General features: G+C 38.2%; 1 protein-coding gene and 1 pseudogene across 1 annotated transcript in view; one reads left to right on the top strand and one right to left on the bottom strand.

Moving 5' to 3' along the window:
* The window catches only part of tmem135 (transmembrane protein 135), a 392,480-nt gene that overhangs the window by 68,127 nt on the left and 305,405 nt on the right, over positions 1–18,948 (bottom strand). The window lies entirely within an intron of this gene.
* On the top strand, positions 14,272–14,376 carry LOC145349611 (U2 spliceosomal RNA; annotated as a pseudogene).

The raw sequence follows: 18,948 nt of genomic DNA on the forward strand, positions 1-18,948 counted from the left end.
ACCTCTTTAAATACTTAACATGAAAAATCAAATGCAGCATGTTGTATGAAAATTAGGTCTAGAACTCATGCACCATCTAATAATACAAAGATGTGCAGGTTGATTAGCCTTGCTGAATTGCCCCTTAACGTCAGGGAGCTTAGCAGGGCAAATGTGTGGGGTTACAGGAGGGGGGCCTGGGTGGGATTGTGGTCAGTACAGACTTGATGGGCCAAATGACCTCCTTCTGCACTGTAGGGATTCTGTGAATCTTCTATGAAAAAGTGATCATGTACTGTACACCCAAACTAACCTTCAGAAACGTCTGCCCAGAATAGTTACACTATTTAAGGTGACCACTACAATAGCTTTCCTTCACAGGAAATTCTCAACGTATGAATACAAGATTCATTATAGTGCAAAGTACAACGACATGAGTTGAAGGTCAGGTAATCAGAATCAGGAAAGCAACATTGAAATGGTCATTTAGTATTTTACAGCAATGAATAATGATATAATTCTCAGAGCTACCACACTAAGCACCACATACACGTGCACAGCTGGGAACTCAGACAGTTGTTCTCCCTTGCAGCAAGCACAAGTCACATACTTTTGGTGTACTTATATTTGGAGATCAAGAAAAATTATGTGAATGCAATCAGCTAATTTGAGGTGCAAGACCTGGCCACATAAATGCTATACTTTAAAGATTTAATGCAGATTCCTGCCTATCGGATCACAACTTAGTAAAGAAATGGCTCAGAAAAATCAACTCTCAGAATAAAAGCATCATTGAAGTGGAAAAGTTGAGTTATCCAATTTTTCTCATGAAGTAATGAAATCAGTTATGGTAACATAAACAGGAGATTGCATTGAGGGAGCTACAGTCATAACTTATGACAACATGCAGAATGGTACGACTGGCAGAGTTGGAGCTATTGGCTCTAAACATCAGCAGTAGGCAATTATAGACCAGGTATAGTATATATAATTATAAAATAATGACATTTTCCCTCCCCTTCCCTCGGCTGTGGAGAAATTCAGTGTGCGCTCTACAACTCCCTCAGTTTCTCCTGCCATCTTTAAAGGTCTACACACATGAACTCCAGGTCACTCTGCCCTTTCACGCTTTTTAAAACTGCCATTTAGTGTATCTTGTCTCTCCCTATTCCTTCTCCCAAAATGCATCACCTCACAGTTCTTCATATTCAAATTCAATTGGCTACTTCTGGTTCCATTCTGCTAGTTTACCTATATACTGTTACATTTGATTGGTATCATGCTCACTGTCAGCCACAACTCCAAGTTTGGAATTGTTGATAAATTTTGAAATTTTACTTTTTATTCCAATATCAAAGTAATTTATCTATATCAAACAAAACAGTGGCCCCTGCACTTACCCTTTGGAAAAATCACTGGCTACCATGGGGCAGTTTATAAAAACCATTTACGCCAATCTCTTATCCAAAGTAGCACAGACCTTTATTCCAAGGTTGACATGCTCATCTATCGAAAATACTTATTTTTGACAATGGTCATTACATTTAAACCAACTTAACCTCAAGAAAAACTCAATGCCTGGTAGCCAGGAAAACAACAAGTTAAACTTCAGTAACAATCCTTATGTTCACAGAGGTGTTACAAAGTATTTCATGCGTGGTAGGAGAGCTATGAAATCACAGTCAAAAGAGAATGATATAAAGGGAACTTACATATTGCTGAAAAAAGACATTTTGTCAAACACTTCACCTTGCACTCATCAGGATAATCAGAAGAATACCAATGTCAGGGGAAACAACAGTTTCATACTGCATGAGAAGAGAGTGCTGATTGGTTGGTAAGTACACTCTGATTGGTAGAGATCTTTGCCATGGAGAATGTACGTTAATGGTTTCTGAAATTAACTGCCAAGCTTGACTCGTGATTGCCCTGATAAAACCAAACCAAAACACTTCGATAAAAATGTTTTTGTTCAGCAATATTCAAGTTCTATGTCTCCAAATGACTATTTGTAAAGGAGACTTCTTAAATCAGGAATAGAGGTGACAATGGAGAGATGCAGAGCAAGAGAACTTCAAAAAATGAGTATACACAGTGACCAAAAAAATGGAGAGTGAAAAACTAAAGTACAGAAGAAAAACGCAAGCTATTGACTAACTACCACAATTAGAATTTAGTTTTTTAAAGAAACCCATGACATTTAGGATCTTAATTTGGAATATTTTAAACAATAAAAATTCTAGAAACAAAAGAGTTTAAACGTTGCACAAAAACAGCCCTGCAATGTTTTATGTTATTTAATGCTGTTGCATAATTACTATTTTCCCCATAAAGTTTAGCCTCCCATTCAGAATTTCAACAGGTTTATAACAAAGCATCAGTGGTACTCCAATAGTTTTATCAGATCAAATTTCTAAAATTTTAGCCTGATGTTGCCAAAGTATGACAGAAGGCTGCAATAATGCATTCAAGTAATCTTAAGCAAGAGAATAAATTAATAATACGCATTCACTACAAGAGTCTTGTGAATCCTTCACCCCTTGGCCTCACCATTGGAATTCGAATCTTCAATAATGTAGGCTGTGGATTTCTATTTCTAAAAACCTCCTAAAATTCCACCCATGATTTTGGTAACCCATCCAAATATTGCCTTCTTTAGATCAGCATCCTTTCTTTAAATTGCAGCTCTGTGAGGTGCCTTGAGGCATTTTCTATACTAAAGGTTCCATAGAAATGCAAGGATTATTAGCAGTAGCACATAGGAACTGTAAAAACGTTTTAACTGCTGAAATACTGGAATAGTTGAGCTCACAGATTGGCAACGGAAGAGGATATTAACACTTCAGTGTTGGCTATGTTAGACTGCTGGTTGTTTAAAGCTGCTGTTCTATTATAAATACTGTTCTCAGCTGATATTAGTACAGTGAAAGGCAAATCTGTGCATAAATAAGCCAGCCCATCCAAATAAAACAATTTTAATCCACTTAAGAGCAGTTCACGCTCCAGCACTCGAATATTGGGCAATAGTAGTCAGCTGGCAATTTGTCGTGAATATAGCAATATTTGATCTTCATAAGACGGAAAACAGTTGGTGGATGGAGAGATTGTAGTAGGGATGGAGTAGGTTCAATGCATCAAATGGCATATTCATCATACTCCTGTGGCCTATGTAATACCATCTCAGTTATCATTTTACATTTCCTGTCCCATCAGTGCCCTTGCCAAACAGATACTGAGTGACTGGAGAACTTAGAGGGGAGAGCTCAGAGGATTGGACTGTGTTAAATATGACATTTTTATTTAAGAAAGGTCATGATGACATTCCTACCAACTACTGGTGGGAGAGTTTAACATTAGCGGTGGGTATGGGATAGCTTTAGAAACAAATAACCAGGGGGAAAAAGATCAATAGCCACTTGGAGAGGTTTAAGTTAATTCAGGTGAGTCAGTACAGCTTTGTAAAAAAAAAGGTCATGCTTGACTAATCAAACTGCATCATTTGATAAAGTAACAAGAAAACGATCGTAAAGGGAATGCAACGGATGTTGGCTCCGTGAATTTTAAGAATATCTTTGACAAAGTACCGCATAAAAGACTGGTTAACAAAATTGAAGCTCATGGAAAAAGGTCTGTGGCAGCTTGAATAAAAGATTGGCTTAAACAAAGAAAACAACAAGTTGTGGTTAATGTCTTTTTTCAAACTGCTGAACGGTAGCCAGTGATTTTCCCAAAGGGTCAGTGCCAAAGCCACTGTTTTGTTTGCTACAGATAACCTATTCTGATATTGGAATAAAAAGTAAAATTTCAAAATTTATCAATGATCCCAAATTTTGGAGTTGTGGCTGACAGTGAGCATGAAACCAATCACCTGCAATAGTATATAAGTAGGCTAGCAGAATGGAATGAGAAGTGACAGACCGAACTTGAATACTAAGAGTTGTGAGATAATGCATTTTGGGAGAAGGAATAGGGAGAGACAAGATAGGCTAAATGGCACAGTTTTGAAAAAATGTAAAAGGGCAGAACTACCTGTGGTTCATGTGTGTAGACATTTAAAGGTGGTAAGACAAGCCAAAGGAGTAGTTAGAAAAGCAAAACGAATCTTAGACTTCAGAAGTGGGGGTGTTGAGTACAAGAGCAGGACGTAGGCCACAATTAGAATACTGCATCTAGCTCTGGTCACCACAGTTGCGGAAGGATGCGAGGGTCCTTGCGAGTCTATCAAACCTCAATGCATTGGTGAGACCTGGACAATATATACGAAGCATGAAAAACGATGAAGTTTTTACCTTCACTGTCTCAGATGTATACTTGGCATCTCTTGATAAGACAAGGTCAACAACTCTGAAGTGTACTAACTCAATTTGCACAGACTATCAACTTGCAAAACTATCAACTTCTGCACTGGTTCAGCCACATTCACTAGACAGATGATAGCCAGATATCTAAAGATCATCAGTAGCTCTAAATCTCTTGGCAATCCACATCTCTACCATAAAGACATTTGCAGCTGAGATTTTCATTACTGTCTGCAGTCTTCAAATCTCAAGACTGAGATTTGAAGACTGCAGACAGTAATGAAAATCTCAGCTGGCCAAGAAGAGGACCCAGACAAAATAAAGATCAGTGAATCTCAGCCCACTGTCTTCCTCTGAAGGAAACGCAAGAGACTACCATGCCAGGATGGGACTCCCGTGTCACACCAGGCAATACTTAACACAGAGTTCAGCATCATTCGCTAATCAACGCTTTACACGATAGAAGACTGCCACCAAATGGGATCGTTGAGAAAATACATTGGAGATTTACCAAAATGGATGCAAGATTTTAGTTACAACTTCAAATGGAAATACTGAAGTTGTCTCCTTGTGATAAAAGAAATTGGGGTAAAATGTGGCAAATGTGTACAAGATTATAACAGATTTAGATGAGCTAGACAAAGAAAAAACATTTTCCATTTGTTGATGGTACAAGGACAAGGGGACACAGGCTTAAGGTTTTGGGAAAGAGATGCAGAGGTATTAAGGAAGAAGTTTTTTAACATAGCGAATGGTAATGACCTAGAACACTGTGCCTAAAAAAACTGATGGAAGTGGAGACAATAAATGATTTCAAAAGGAAGTAGGATAGGCACTTGACTGAAATAATTTTACAGGGCTATGGGGATAGAGCGGGGAAATTGGATTTTTGGCTACCTCTACAGAGAGCCAGCATGGTCTTCTATTATGCCATAAATACTGACAGTCCAACTTCTTGAACAGCAGCTACTGAACCTGCATCAAAGTCAGGAGTGTCGCGATTCTGGAACCTAGTCATATTAACCACCCCTTAATGTCAACATCTGTTCTTTAGCACTGACATTCCATATCCAAACACAAATAAAAACTTCACCATGTGAAGTAAGATACACTATATATTGAACATGAGGACAGACTTCTTTGTTAGAGGTGCTAACTTTCAGATACATTAAACCAAGGCCTTCTCAGGTTGATGTAAAAGATCATGTCGCACCTGTCGAAAAACAGCAGATGTTCGCTCTGTGTTCTGCCCAACAAATATACATCAACAATATAAGTAAAACAGTTTGCTGTTTGTGGGACCTTGCAAATTAGTTGTCATTTTGTCAATAAATCAACTACTGACTCCACTTTAAAACTAATTCACTGTCTGCAAAGTGCTTCGAGATATCTTGAGGATGTGGAGTTCAAGTTCTTCTGATGGATACTCACCAAGAAAACTGGAACCTCAGAATATTCTCCCACTCTCTTCTCTTTCTAAGACATTTGCTGAAAAATCCAATAATTTTTCACTTAATCTTCAGCTAAGCAGACCTTTCCACAATGGAATGGTACACATCAAAACACAGATCATTTTACAGTGTGAAAAGCAGATTTTATTCACAGAGGGAATCCTAGGCTCTCTCAAGAGAGAATGCTAAACATGATCATTTATTTTCAACAAAGCAGAAGTACATTGTAAGATCCAACATTGTTCACAAGAATAGCATTATTCACCTATCGTCTCAGAAGTCACATAGCCTGACTTGCCTTTATATTGTTGTATGCTTTTCATTTCATTTTTGAAAAAGCAATGCCAGACTGTACTTTAGACCAGTAATGCTAACAAGCCCTTAAGGACTTGGTGGAGCCAGAAGAACAAAAAGGAAAGCAGACATTGAAATTCAAAATAAAATGAATTTTCTTAAGATCCCCAAAAGCCTAGTTGGCAAATCAACTATGAATTATCTATTCAATAAATCTTTCCACAGGGAATTTGATAAATATTTCAAGAGAAGAAAATTACAGGCCAATAGGAAAAGAGGAGAAACGAGAGACTATTTGAATAGTTTTCAAAAATCCAGTACAAGCACATTGAAGTCCTTCGATTACGATTCCATTCTTTCAAATTTCCGGCATAAATGCTGTGGATAGTGGTAACATAAGGCCACAAAAATGGATAATGTAATTTCAAATTTTTGAAAAAAGTACAACTATAAATTGCAAAGATGCCTAAGTTTGCAGGAATATGGTATGCTCCCAATTTTTAACTATTCTGTACTAAGGCAAGAATAGGTTTGCTTATGCATATTCCACTTGAGTTGGCTGCAGTTTACAGCAATCCTCCTGACAAAACTGGAGCTAATCATACCTCTTAGAACCATACACATTTCAGCATAGGAATAGGTCTTTCAATTCATAGGAGAGAAATTCCATTATCTTAATGTTGTCTCTACATTCCCATTCAAACGTTGATCCATTTTTCCCTTTGAGAATGCAACATTCGACCTCAATCATTTCCTATGACAAAGTAGATGAACTGAGGCATGCGCACAGTTGGGCAATGCTGCAGAAATAGAAGTAGGCTGTCTCTGTAAAGGAGTTTATGGGCTTGGAATCTCACCTTGTGGTTAGATAGAATATCAAGGTTTCAAATAGTTGGGCTCAATCTTGAAATAGCGGCCGGGAAGGGGCAAAATCAGTGGCAATGGTATTGTGTTTTTGATATGGACTGTGGACGATAACTTTAGTCTTCCCAATGTTTAATTGCAGAAAATTATGGCTCATCCAGGATTAGATACATAGGCAATGAAGTGTGGAGCATAACAGTGGAAAGGTAGAACTACGTGTACATGTGGAATAAGACCATATGTCTTTAAATAATTGCACCAAGGGGCAGCAAGCAGAGGGGCAAAAAGAATGGACCAAAGCCAGATTTTCGGTGAACGATGGATGTAATGGTACAAGGACAGGAAGAGAAGCAATTACTGGAGAGTTTCTATTGAAATTGTCATCACTAAAGAATGCAACCAAGCAAGGGTTTGACAACAGAAGAGTGACAATGGAAAGAGAATGTTATAGTCCATTGTATCAACGTCAAAAGTTAAAAAGAGGTCAGGGAGGACAAGGTGAGATGGTGCATCATGATCACAGTAACACAGGATGTCATTTTGATTAGAACTACAGTGATGTGGCAGAGTCAGAAAGGTAATTGAAAAATTTCAAATATGACACTATCAGAAAGATAGGCTCTGATGTGCTAAATGACAAACATGCAGGGAAGCTGAAAAGGTTGGAGATGCGATTGTAGTTTGTCAGGATAGAGAGCCAAGGGTAGGCTTTTGAAGGGGGAGGGAACGACTACAATATTGAAAGGAAGGGTGCTAGTATCTGAAGAAACGGAAGGACTCAGTAAGTTAATTCCTATGCAGACCAAGAAGGGAAGTTACTTGTTCAGTACTTAATTAAGAATGGGGACAAATGGACAAATGCATAAGTAGGGGATCTCAGAGCAAAACAGACTCAGAAAAGTCATGAAGGGAGACAGGAGAGAATCCAAAGAATGTTTATGTTGGTGGACATGTAAAAGGAGGAATTCAGCAATGACACCTGAACAGATGGTTTCAATTTTCATGATAAAGAAGTCTATAAGCTTTTCACACATCTTCGAAGATATTGGAAGTGGGGCTGTAAGATGGGTACAACGGGGGTAAAAAATCAACACTATTAAATGATCTTATTAAATGAACTGCAGTGAGCAGTTTTAACGGGAAACAGCAATGTTAAATAATGAATGATATACTCAAACAAAACCATGATGAATGGCCATGATGAACCATGTGTCAGATGCACTCAATTCTCCACTTAACTAGAACTTCAGTCCAACTAATATTGAGGGTTTTTCGTACCAGATTAATACCATTACAAAGCACTTTAATTTTCAGAAAATATTACGCCATCTTGTTTCCTTTTGCATTGCACTGGAAGCACATTGATCAAAAACGTTTGTACACATTTCAAATATTTAGGGAAGATAGGGAAGGAAGGAAAGGAGACACTGACACTATCAGTCATAAACCTACTTGTACCATGAAGTAACTCAAGGTGACTTGATGAGACAAGTAACAAACTAAATGATTCATTGATTAAGAAATATATACAACGAGTTTAACAGCACAACTATACAGGTCTACTTCCAACAACATTCTGACTCCAACTGAAGCCTTCCAACCCCAGGAATGCAACCCCTCATTCCCAATAGGCCCAGGTTTATGCACTCCATTGATTCAGGCCTGGTCACATTGCCCACAAAGGATCATCCCTTAAAACAGTCATGCTACCACCTAGAAGTAGCAAGGCACAAAGCAACTAAACAGTCTTTGAATGGTAAAATAGATTTGGTCAGAAATAAGAACAACAAAGAATCTATTACATTAGGTGTATACTATATATCACAAATTGTGATAAACGGGAAGAAAAGTTGTAGACAAATTACACTTTACATAGGGCACTTTACATATTCTAGCATAGATAGAAATAGTAACAGTACAAATCATTAGGAAAAGAAGGAGTTCCTGAAGTGTGTAGAAGAGAATTTCCCTGATCTGTGTAGAGGAGATAGTGTTAAATTTAGTACTAGGAAAAGGAGTGGGGCAAGTGAAGCATGCTTCGGTGGGCAAACATTTGGGGAACAGTGATAGAAATATCATCAGGTTTAGAATAGTCAGGGAAAGGAACAAGAAACAATTAAGCATAAACATGTTACACGGAAAGGTCAAAGGAATTGATGGCAAAACAGTAATTGGAGGCTTATGACAAATGTAAGGTTAATAACACTGTAGATATCTAAGCTAAGTATAGAAAGTATAGAAGAGATACAAAAACAAATTAAGAGGGGCAATTATAAAATGTGTGCATAGCTTAGTGCCCAATGAGTGGCCAATACAGAGTTATAGAATCATAGATTCCCTACAGTGCAGAAGAGGCCATCCAACCAATCAAGTCTGCACTAACTCTGACAGAGTATCTTACCCCATCATCTCCCCCACCCTATCCCTATTACCTCATACATCTCCCATGGCTAGTCTATCTAACCAACACATCTTGGGACACTAAGAAGCAACTTAGCATGGCCAATCCAGCTAACCTGCACATCTTTGGATATATAAAAGGGAAATGTCTTCTATAAACTTATAAATAATAAATAATTGTAATGTAAAGGATGGGGCAGGTATTGAATAACAAGGATTCATTCTTCTGGTAACAGAGGACATGGCTGACATTAAATGAGTACTACGTCTCTATGTTCAATAGAGAATAGGCTATTACTAGTGTTGTGGTGAAGGAGGAGATAGTCAAAAAATCATAGAATGGTTACACACACAATAGGATAAATAACTGGATAAGAAAGGAGGTATTTTAAAGTTTGTCAAACCTCAAAGTAGAAGGCACCCAATTCAGATGTACTGAGAGAAGTAAGGGTAGAAATTGCAATGGCTTAGGTCATAATCTTCGAGTTCTCCTCGGACTGTAGGCTAATGCTAGAGGAATGCAAATGTCACACTCCAGTTTAAAAAAGGTGACAGGGATAAATCTGACATTAAAAAAAGCCAGACGGTCTAACTTCAGTGGTGGAAAAACTTTGGTAGGCAATGACGTGGGACTAAATTGGCATTTGGAAAAGTATGGACTGATGAATGAAAGGCTGCACTGTTTAGGAAGCTGGCTCACCACCACCTTTTCAAGGACAATTAAGGAAGGGCAATAAATGCCAATTATATCCACATTCTATAAATGAATAAATACAGAAGTGTTGAAAATTCTCATTTGAATAACTACTCTAAAGTCAGCTGAAACCTTCCATCCATCTTTCCAACCAACTCTAATTTTGGCATTAGCTCACAGAATTTGGGCTTAGAGTTTTAATTGTTTGTCCAACACATATTGTAACAGACAAAAACATAATAAAGAGACTACACATGTATGTAATGCATCAATAAAATACATTCTGTCTGCTATGTTATTATATACCCATCAGCAAAGAAATGCTTGGTAAAGTCATCCTGCTAGGTTGTTTTATTTTAACAGTTTTTTTTTTCTCTCCATGCATCTTCTTCTATCCATTTTTAACTCTGTTCTGTTCATTTACAATAACAAAACATATCGCATCTGAGAAAAGTTGAAAATCACACAAGTAGCAAATGGATTAAAAATTTTGGATGGTAAATATACTTAGTGATTACTTCCTTCAAATACTCACAAGGAGAGATGAGTGATATGCCAACACCAAAAAAGGAGGCAACTGAGCAGCAATTAGTGGAAGATATTATTGATATAGCATGATATCCAAGTTGGAGATGTTAATTGTACATTAATTGTCTTTGATGGTATGTAAGCAAGCATTAACTGGAATTCATTTGTGTCCTTATAAGTATGAACAGATTGAAACAGTAATGGTTGGGTTAGGAAGTGCATGTTTGTAATGTACATCTCTGTAAATAAACAGCGATAATAGTTTACAAAGAATGGCTCCAATTTTATCCTTCGTCACCTGAGTTTCTGGAACAGAACATGAAGCAAATAACGGCTATTCAAAAGCAAAGTTAGAAACTAAGTAAATTTTTTAGTCGGAAATTTAAAATTCTAGAGGAAGCGTGTATAAACTGTTAGTGTGTAATACTGTCCGACATTCTTGGGAGTCTGAATGTCTGACCTGTGGAAGAATGAAGTGGACATATGGGCATGGATTGCATATCTACCAAGGAGAAAACAAGGGATGGCTTTGGTGCTTCTGCAAGAAGTGAAATCAGAAGCAAAACATGGTGCGTGATGGAGCCTATTAGTTGGATATTTATGAACGTTTAGATCAGATGAAACCCATGAGAAAGGTGATTGACCAAATACCTATGAGACATTCAGAAGTTGATAAACTACAGAGAATAGGTGGTCATTCTAGAGAAGAAAATGTCAGGGACTTACAGATTAAAATTGATTAAATTTAATTTTGGGATCTCTGGATTGGTACTAGTGTTTAAATCCTTACTAAGATGTCTCATATGAGCAGGAAACTGGTTCTGATTGGTGTTTGGTTCTCAGGAAAGAAATGCTATCAGACCTGTTGCTTGATAAAAAATTCCTGGGGAAAGCTGAATGAAATGACTATTTCATCAAAAAGTGAGACCTACTGTGGCAACAAAATGAATAAAAGACTCAATGAATGGCCAGATTTCAAAATATCTGCACCCACCATGCAGCTTATCAATATAACAGAATGATCGAATACAGGCAAACTAAGAATGAAAGAACCTTTAGCAGATTTAGATATTACAGCAAAAGACAGATTTGAAGAAAACAATAACGGTGAATTAATCCCAGGAATGCCCAAGGAACAGGCAATATGTGCTTCAGCTGTGATTCAAAGCATAATTTTGCAGTGAACTTCACAAGACAAAGAGACTGAGTCCTCGAAATGACACATGATAAAGATAATTTTGACAAAGAAAATGGTGAAATAAACAAATCATATTAATCACATGTAGTTTTGATTCTGTTTCGAATGTCAGTCACAGACTCCTTTAACTGTGAAATGCCAGGTACTTATACTCCCAACAGTACATGGAGCAAATCAATTAAAATATAGAGCGGGATTTTATGGCCTTACTCAGCCCAAAACCGTAAAATCCCATCCTAGGTCAATGGACCTTTCCATGGTCCCCCTCCTTGCCCACTCCAATCCCGTAGTGGGTAGGCTGGTAAAATTCCAGCCAATACCTTTATTCACTGGATAAGGCAGAATAGGATGGAGAAGTGAACAGTAAGAAAATGCAGTGCAACTGAATCTAAAATCATCACAAACAGAGAATCACCAACAGTAAAAGAGAGATCATATACAGTCATATACAGACTATTGTGAAGGTGCAAGTCGAGCAGTCTGAATAGATTACACAAGGTAAAGGCTGCATAACAGAAGAGAAGTCCTCATGTCCATGAAGGTTTGGTGATTGACAATAAACTTGAGGATAAACTAATGAGTGGAAAAAACGTTGGGTGTTAGATAGTTGGATACAGTTTGAGCTTTATTCTGCAGTACTAGATAAGGGAAACCAGTTTTGTCACAGTTGGATTTGTACTGAAGAAGTCCTTGAAGATGGGACTTACAAGACTAGTAGTTATGCATTTTGAAGGGTGATTAAATGATATAGACATTTGAATAGATCTCCCACACCTGAAAAACCTTAAAAATCTTTTGAGCTCTTTTGGTCACTTAGCCATGGCAGTGATGATCAATCAACATAAATGGTGCATTTTGGCAGGGTGATGCTTTCAGAGAAGTGTTTCCGAACTGCCCAAAGCAGCAGCAAATGCAGAATGAAAGCTATGAAATATAAATAAATCTATCTATGGACTGAATAAATCTTCCAGGGGGTGATATTTTTCAATAATGTCTGTTTTGCAGTAAATAGTCTGTAATCAATTAGAAACAGATAACCCAATGTTTCATTAGCATCATAAAGCAAAATTTGTCGATAATTAGTAATTTGAGAAATGTTTTAATAAGATGAGATGTGATTGGAGCCAGGCTTGTGGGGCTTTTAAATATATTGGTCTAGAATAACTTCAAATTAACTTTCCTATTTAAAACTGTAATTCCCACCCTGGTTAATTGTGGAAATCACAGAAAGATGATGTTACATCTAAAGAAGAAACAAAGCATTGGAATGCTTATGCAGTCAGGTTAGAACAGATTTGATTTATTGGTTTTAAGTTCTACAATGAAACATGCTGAAGCAGAGAACTTAAGGGCAAATAAAACATTCTGAAGTTAAATCTGGTGAAATGTATGCTTAAGTTCTCTTTATTAAAAAAAAGAGAAGGTAATATTAATCCTGTTTAATTGTAGGTGATGGTGGGCATTAACTGGGGATTTGTGTTCCTATAGACAGACAAACTGAAACTGTGATTGGGTCAGAAGATATAGGTTTATAATGTGCGCCTCCAAGTAAGTGCCTATAAAAATGTGTAAATATTGGCTGCAGCCCTATTCTTTACCAACTGACTTTCCGAAATAGTCTATTAGACAGGGTAAAGTGCAGATAAACTGCAAGGATTTTCCAACATTATAACAGAGTCAATTGACACTGGATTAGTTCTAGTAGTTCAGAAAGATCCAATGTAATCTCTGAAAAAGGTGATAATATAGACAACAGAAACTGCAGATGAGTCAGTCATTTTTATGCTGTGAAATAATGACATCAATTATCAAATGCAAATTTGAGGATCATCTGTGCAACAGTCAAAAAAAGAGAAATAAATATGATTTCAGAAGATGAGGATCCAGTCTACTGAACCTCAATGACTTCTTTGAAGAAGTGGCAGCATAGGTGGACTGTAAAAAGCCTTATGATGTAGTTGATCTGACCTTCCAAATGCATTTGACAAAAATTATACAAAAGACTGCCAAGTTGTACTAAATTCAGGGCAAACCTCAGGTATGGATTAGAAATAGATTGCAAAAGAAGTATTTATTTGAGAAACTATATCATGTTGAATTGAGCAGCTGATTTGGGGTGCCTTTGGGATTCGCATTGGAAGCCCAACTATTAATAATTTAAATAAATTATCTGGATTTAGAAACTCAATGCAAACTAGTCAAAGTGCAAGTGATATTAAACAGGAGTAGGCAGAAAATCTTGAACAACATGTTCTTGATAAAGATGAAATCTCAGTAGACTCATAGATGGATATATCTAATTACTGCAGAGCAGGAAAGCCAATGAACATTGAACTATAAAGCAGAATTGTTTGGTTATAAATTAAAGTACGTTATGAAGAAACCACATAGTGCTATCCAGAAAAAACAGTCAATCAAGCACTGAAGGCATCTCAGTTAAGGACAATGAAGCTAAGCTATCACATATTGCTATTAATGGACCTTGCTATGCATAAATTGGCTATTGTTTTCTTTTAATTCTCTCAGGGGATGTGTGCACTCTTGCAAAACCAGCATCTGTTGCCCATCGCTTCTCAGCCTTTTGGCTAAGATCAAGTGTAGTATCGACATGCTGCACTTGGTTGAAGTCATTAGGTTACATTTCAGCTTCATTTATTTTCACCACCTCCAAAATGCATTCCACACTAACCACATCTTCCTTTCCCCAAACCGCTTTCAACATTGGGATCATTCCCTCCAAAATATCTGGTCCACTCATCAATCACCTCCAACATTTCCACCCCACCCATACAACTAGCCCAAGCACGCATGGGAGCTCAAGATACAGGAATTCATTTTCAATTAGGCTGTTTACAGCCTCCCAAACTCAACATGGAGTTCAGTTTCAGATTATAATCTCTGCATTTTTTTTATTTTGGACAGCAGTTGTTGGCAATGATTTTGCTTTTCCCATTTGCAGCCCCTTTAGGATTGCTTTCTGATTACTTGTTTATCCAATTACCAGCACCATTGTCTAAATTTGCAATTTAACTTCTTCAGCCTTCCACCCTTTCACAGATTTTCCCTTTTATTCTTCCTCACCATCTTTCCTGTACTTATAACCTGTTATCCATAGAATCCTACAGTACAGAAGGAGGCCATTTGGCCCACTGAATCTGCACCAACCACAATTCCACCCAGGCTCAATCCCATAACCCCATGCATTTATTCTAGTTAGTCCCCCTGACACTACTGAGCAATTTAGCATGGCCGATCTACCCACACAGACACGGGGAGAACTTGCAAACTCCACACAGATAGTGACCCGAGGCCAGAATTGATCCCAGTGCTAACCACTGTGCCACCCTTAATATCTCTAACTTTTTTATCTCTAACTTTTTCTAGTCTGAGCAAAGGGCATCAACTGAAAATTTTAACTCTGCTTCTCTGTGCAGATGCTGCCAGACACTGAGTATTTCCAATTTTATTACAGAAACTGGGTCTTTTTCAATGAAAACATCACAGATTATGGGGCAATATGTCAGAAGTGTTTAAACTCACGGAACAATTAGAATAGGGAGACAGAAGCTCCTGGCTTCCAGCAGTTGAGAAATCACAAAAAGACGAAAAATGAATATAAAATTGAATATCAGACAGGAGATATTCTGAAACTCATTTCATATTAAATTATGCTAAAACTATTCAAGGTAAGATTTTCTAACAAGAGAATGCTGGAAAAACTCAGCAGGTCTAGCAGCATCTGTAGAGAGCGAAAACAGAGTTAATATTTCAGGCCCGTTTGACTCTTCATCATCCCTGAAGAAAATGCGTTGGATTTATACTGTAGCTGAGAGAGATTGCAACAAAATGTAGCAACCTTAAGAGCAAGGGACAGCTGAGCTGAGGGCTGTAATGCTCCAGTGAAGTTCAACATAAGCTGGAAATGTAGCATTTCATCTTCTGATTAGATACAATACAGCCTTCAGGACTCAACAGTGAGTTCAACAACTTTAGACTGTGATCTTTCCCCTCCATCTTAAACCCATTTTTTCAATATCCTGTACATATATGGCCTCAATGCGAAAACCCCTCTTTCCCCACTCCCCCAACACATCTCCCAGTAAGGCCTAATGACTCTTGTCTCCAAGGTTGCTACATCTTGTTACATTGTCTCCCTAGCTACAATATTCAACACATTTCCTCTCTTTAGCTCTAAAGAAGATCAAACAGACTTGAAATGCTAACTCTGTTTTCCCTCCCTAAAAACACTGCCGGACCTGTTGAGTTTTTCCAGCATTCTCTGTTCTTGTTTTAGATTTCAGTGTCCACAGTAACTTCAGTGCAGTATTAATGCAAGCCTACTTGTGACACTAATAAATAAACTTAAAACTTTAACTATTTTGTTTATTTTTAGATTGTATAGATGGACGAGGGCAAAGCTCAGAGACTATTAGGTCAAATGTTCTGTTTGCATCTTTTAACTCCTACAGAAGTAATCACAAAGCTATCTTGCTATAATGTGCAATCAGAATAAATTGTTACAAAGTGACAGCATTTTGAAAAAATATTCACTTTATAAATCATGGAGAAGCACAGGTTTAACTATTATGCATTATAAATATTAATCAGTAATTTGTTTAAGGAATGCACTCCCTGCATTGAGGTGAAATGCCAAAACTTGACCATAAACATTTTCGTGCTGGCTAATTGGATATTTGAACTTAGCTCATTGAAATAAAATTCCTACCATTTGCAGTCCTTTCTTTCAGGTGTCCTAATAATGGGTCAACAACTAAACACTGTCAAGTTTTATAAAAGCATTGATATAAGAATTATAATAATGGTTTTGCTAATTAACAAAATTAGTTAACTTAATATCTAACATCAGTGTTAAATGTAATCAACAGTCAACCTCAACACACAATGTTTTTTTTCTCAAACTTTTTGTCTAGTTAATTTCCTCCACTCCCTTTTGCTGCCAACAATATACTGCTGTGAACTGAACATTCATACCTTAAAGTTCTGTGTCAAAGTGCCAGAATTTACTACAAAAATAACAGTGAGGGAAACAGCGTATAGTGTTATTTATATGTAAAGCAGACAGCAATTTCTGGCACGCATAAACACACAAGCAAAAATCTAGTAGCTGCTGCTGGAAATGCATTGCCCTCATGTAAACTGCAAGGAAACAGCATATCATGGCCTTGGTTTCATTTTCAATTGAAGGTCCGAAGTACAACAACTTTAAATCACAGATGTAGACTAAACAATGACAGAAAGTTACGGCTTGTTCATTTCAGTCTGAAAACTTTTATTTAAGGCAAAAATCAAAAAATCTGCCAAATAACCTCCCTAACATCAAAAGTTAACTAATTCTTTATTACTTTTAAATTTATTTTGCTTTGTCTTTTTTACCCTCTCAATGCAATCTTTCTCTCCAAATCTGTGCCTGATTTAACATTGAAATGTCAGGGAATTATAGGCTGGTTAGTTTAATGTCTGTTGCAGGTAAAATGCTAGAATCTGTGATCAAGGAGAAAATAGCGAGGCATCTTGAGGAGAATTGTTTGATAGAGCAGACGCAGCACGATTTCGTTAAGGGGAAGTCGTGTCTGACGAACTTATTGGAGTTCTATGAGGATGTGTCTAGGGTGGTGGATAGAGGAGAGCCGGTGAATGTGGTCTTTCTTGATTTTCAGAAGGCGTTTGATAAGGTGCCGCACAAGAGGTTATTACAGAAGGTTAGGGGGCATGGAGTTGGGGGTGGGGTGTTAGCGTGGATAGGGGATTGGCTGTCAAATAGGAGGCAGAGAGTGGGGGTCAACGGGTGCTATTCGGATTGGCGGTTGGTGACTAGTGGAGTGCCCCAGGGGTCGGTGCTGGGGCCTCAGCTATTTACCATTTATATAGGTGATCTGGAGGAGGGAACCGAGTGTATGGTGTCGAAATTTGCTGATGACACCAAGATTGGTGGAACGGCAAATTGTGCGGAGGGTGTGGAAAGTCTGCAGAAGGATCTAGATAGGCTGGGCGAATGGGCCAGGAACTGGCAAATGGAATTTAATGTTGGCAAGCGTGAAGTTGTCCACTTTGGTAGGAATAATGGTAGGAAGGACTATTACTTACTTGGTGAAAAACTGCAGCATGCAACGGTGCAGAGGGACCTCGGGGTCCTTGTGCATGAGTCGCAGAAACCCAGCCTGCAGGTGCAGCAGGTGGTCAGGATGGCAAATGGGATGCTGGCCTTCATAGCGAGGGGGATTGAATATAAAAGTAGGGAGGTCTTGCTGCAACTGTACAGGGCACTGGTGAGGCCGCAGCTGGAGTACTGTGTGCAGTTTTGGGCGCCGCACTTACACAAGGATATTTTGGCCTTGGAGGGAGTGCAGAGGAGTTTTACTAGGCTGATACCAGAGTTGAGGGGGTTGAACTATGAGGAGAGGCTGAATAAACTAGGCTTGTACTCGTTAGAGTTTAGAAGAATGAGGGGAGATCTCATTGAGACGTATAAGATGATGAATGGGATGGATAGGATACAGTTGGAGAGGCTCTTCCCGCTCAGAAAGGACAGTAGGACTAGAGGGCACAGCCTCAAGATAAGGCGGGGCAGTTTAGAACGGAGTTGAGGAGGAACTTCTTCACTCAAAGGGTGGTGAATCTCTGGAATTCTCTGCCCGTTGAAGTGGTGGAGGCTGCCTCGCTAAATATATTTAAGATGCAGGTTGATAGGTTTTTGATAGGCAAGGGGATTAAGAGTTATGGGGAGAAGGCGGGTAAGTGGAACTGAGCCACGACAGATCAGCCATGATCTTATTGAATGGCGGGGCAGGCTCGAAGGGCTAGATGGCCCACTCCTGCTCCTAGTTCTTATGATCTTATGTTCTTATTAACTCACTACTCTAATTTACCCTTCCTGATTCACAGTCTGCACTATTGAATCTGATTGGTTCCTTGCCCCATTGCACAAATTCCAGGACCTGTTATTCAAAGTCCATGGGGAGACAGGGGCTGATGGAAGAAGATAGTCAATAAAGGATTTTGTCGCCTTCCCATTTTATTTTGTAACTACTGTACGTAAAAGCACAGTACCACAACAAATCAATGTACAAGACCTTTGAATGATTAGCATCTGAGATGTCTCTAATTTGATGCTCTTAGATGTATAAACAGAAGCAGAGTCTATTTGCTATGCAGGATTTAACAAAGCCTGATCAGTACTGCATTTTCAGCAATTGTTCACCTGGAGCTCTGCCTCATCTTTCG

This window comes from Carcharhinus amblyrhynchos, chromosome 10, assembly GCF_965287045.1.
Source record: "Carcharhinus amblyrhynchos chromosome 10, sCarAmb.v2.hapA, whole genome shotgun sequence".
Classification (NCBI taxonomy): domain Eukaryota; kingdom Metazoa; phylum Chordata; class Chondrichthyes; order Carcharhiniformes; family Carcharhinidae; genus Carcharhinus; species Carcharhinus amblyrhynchos.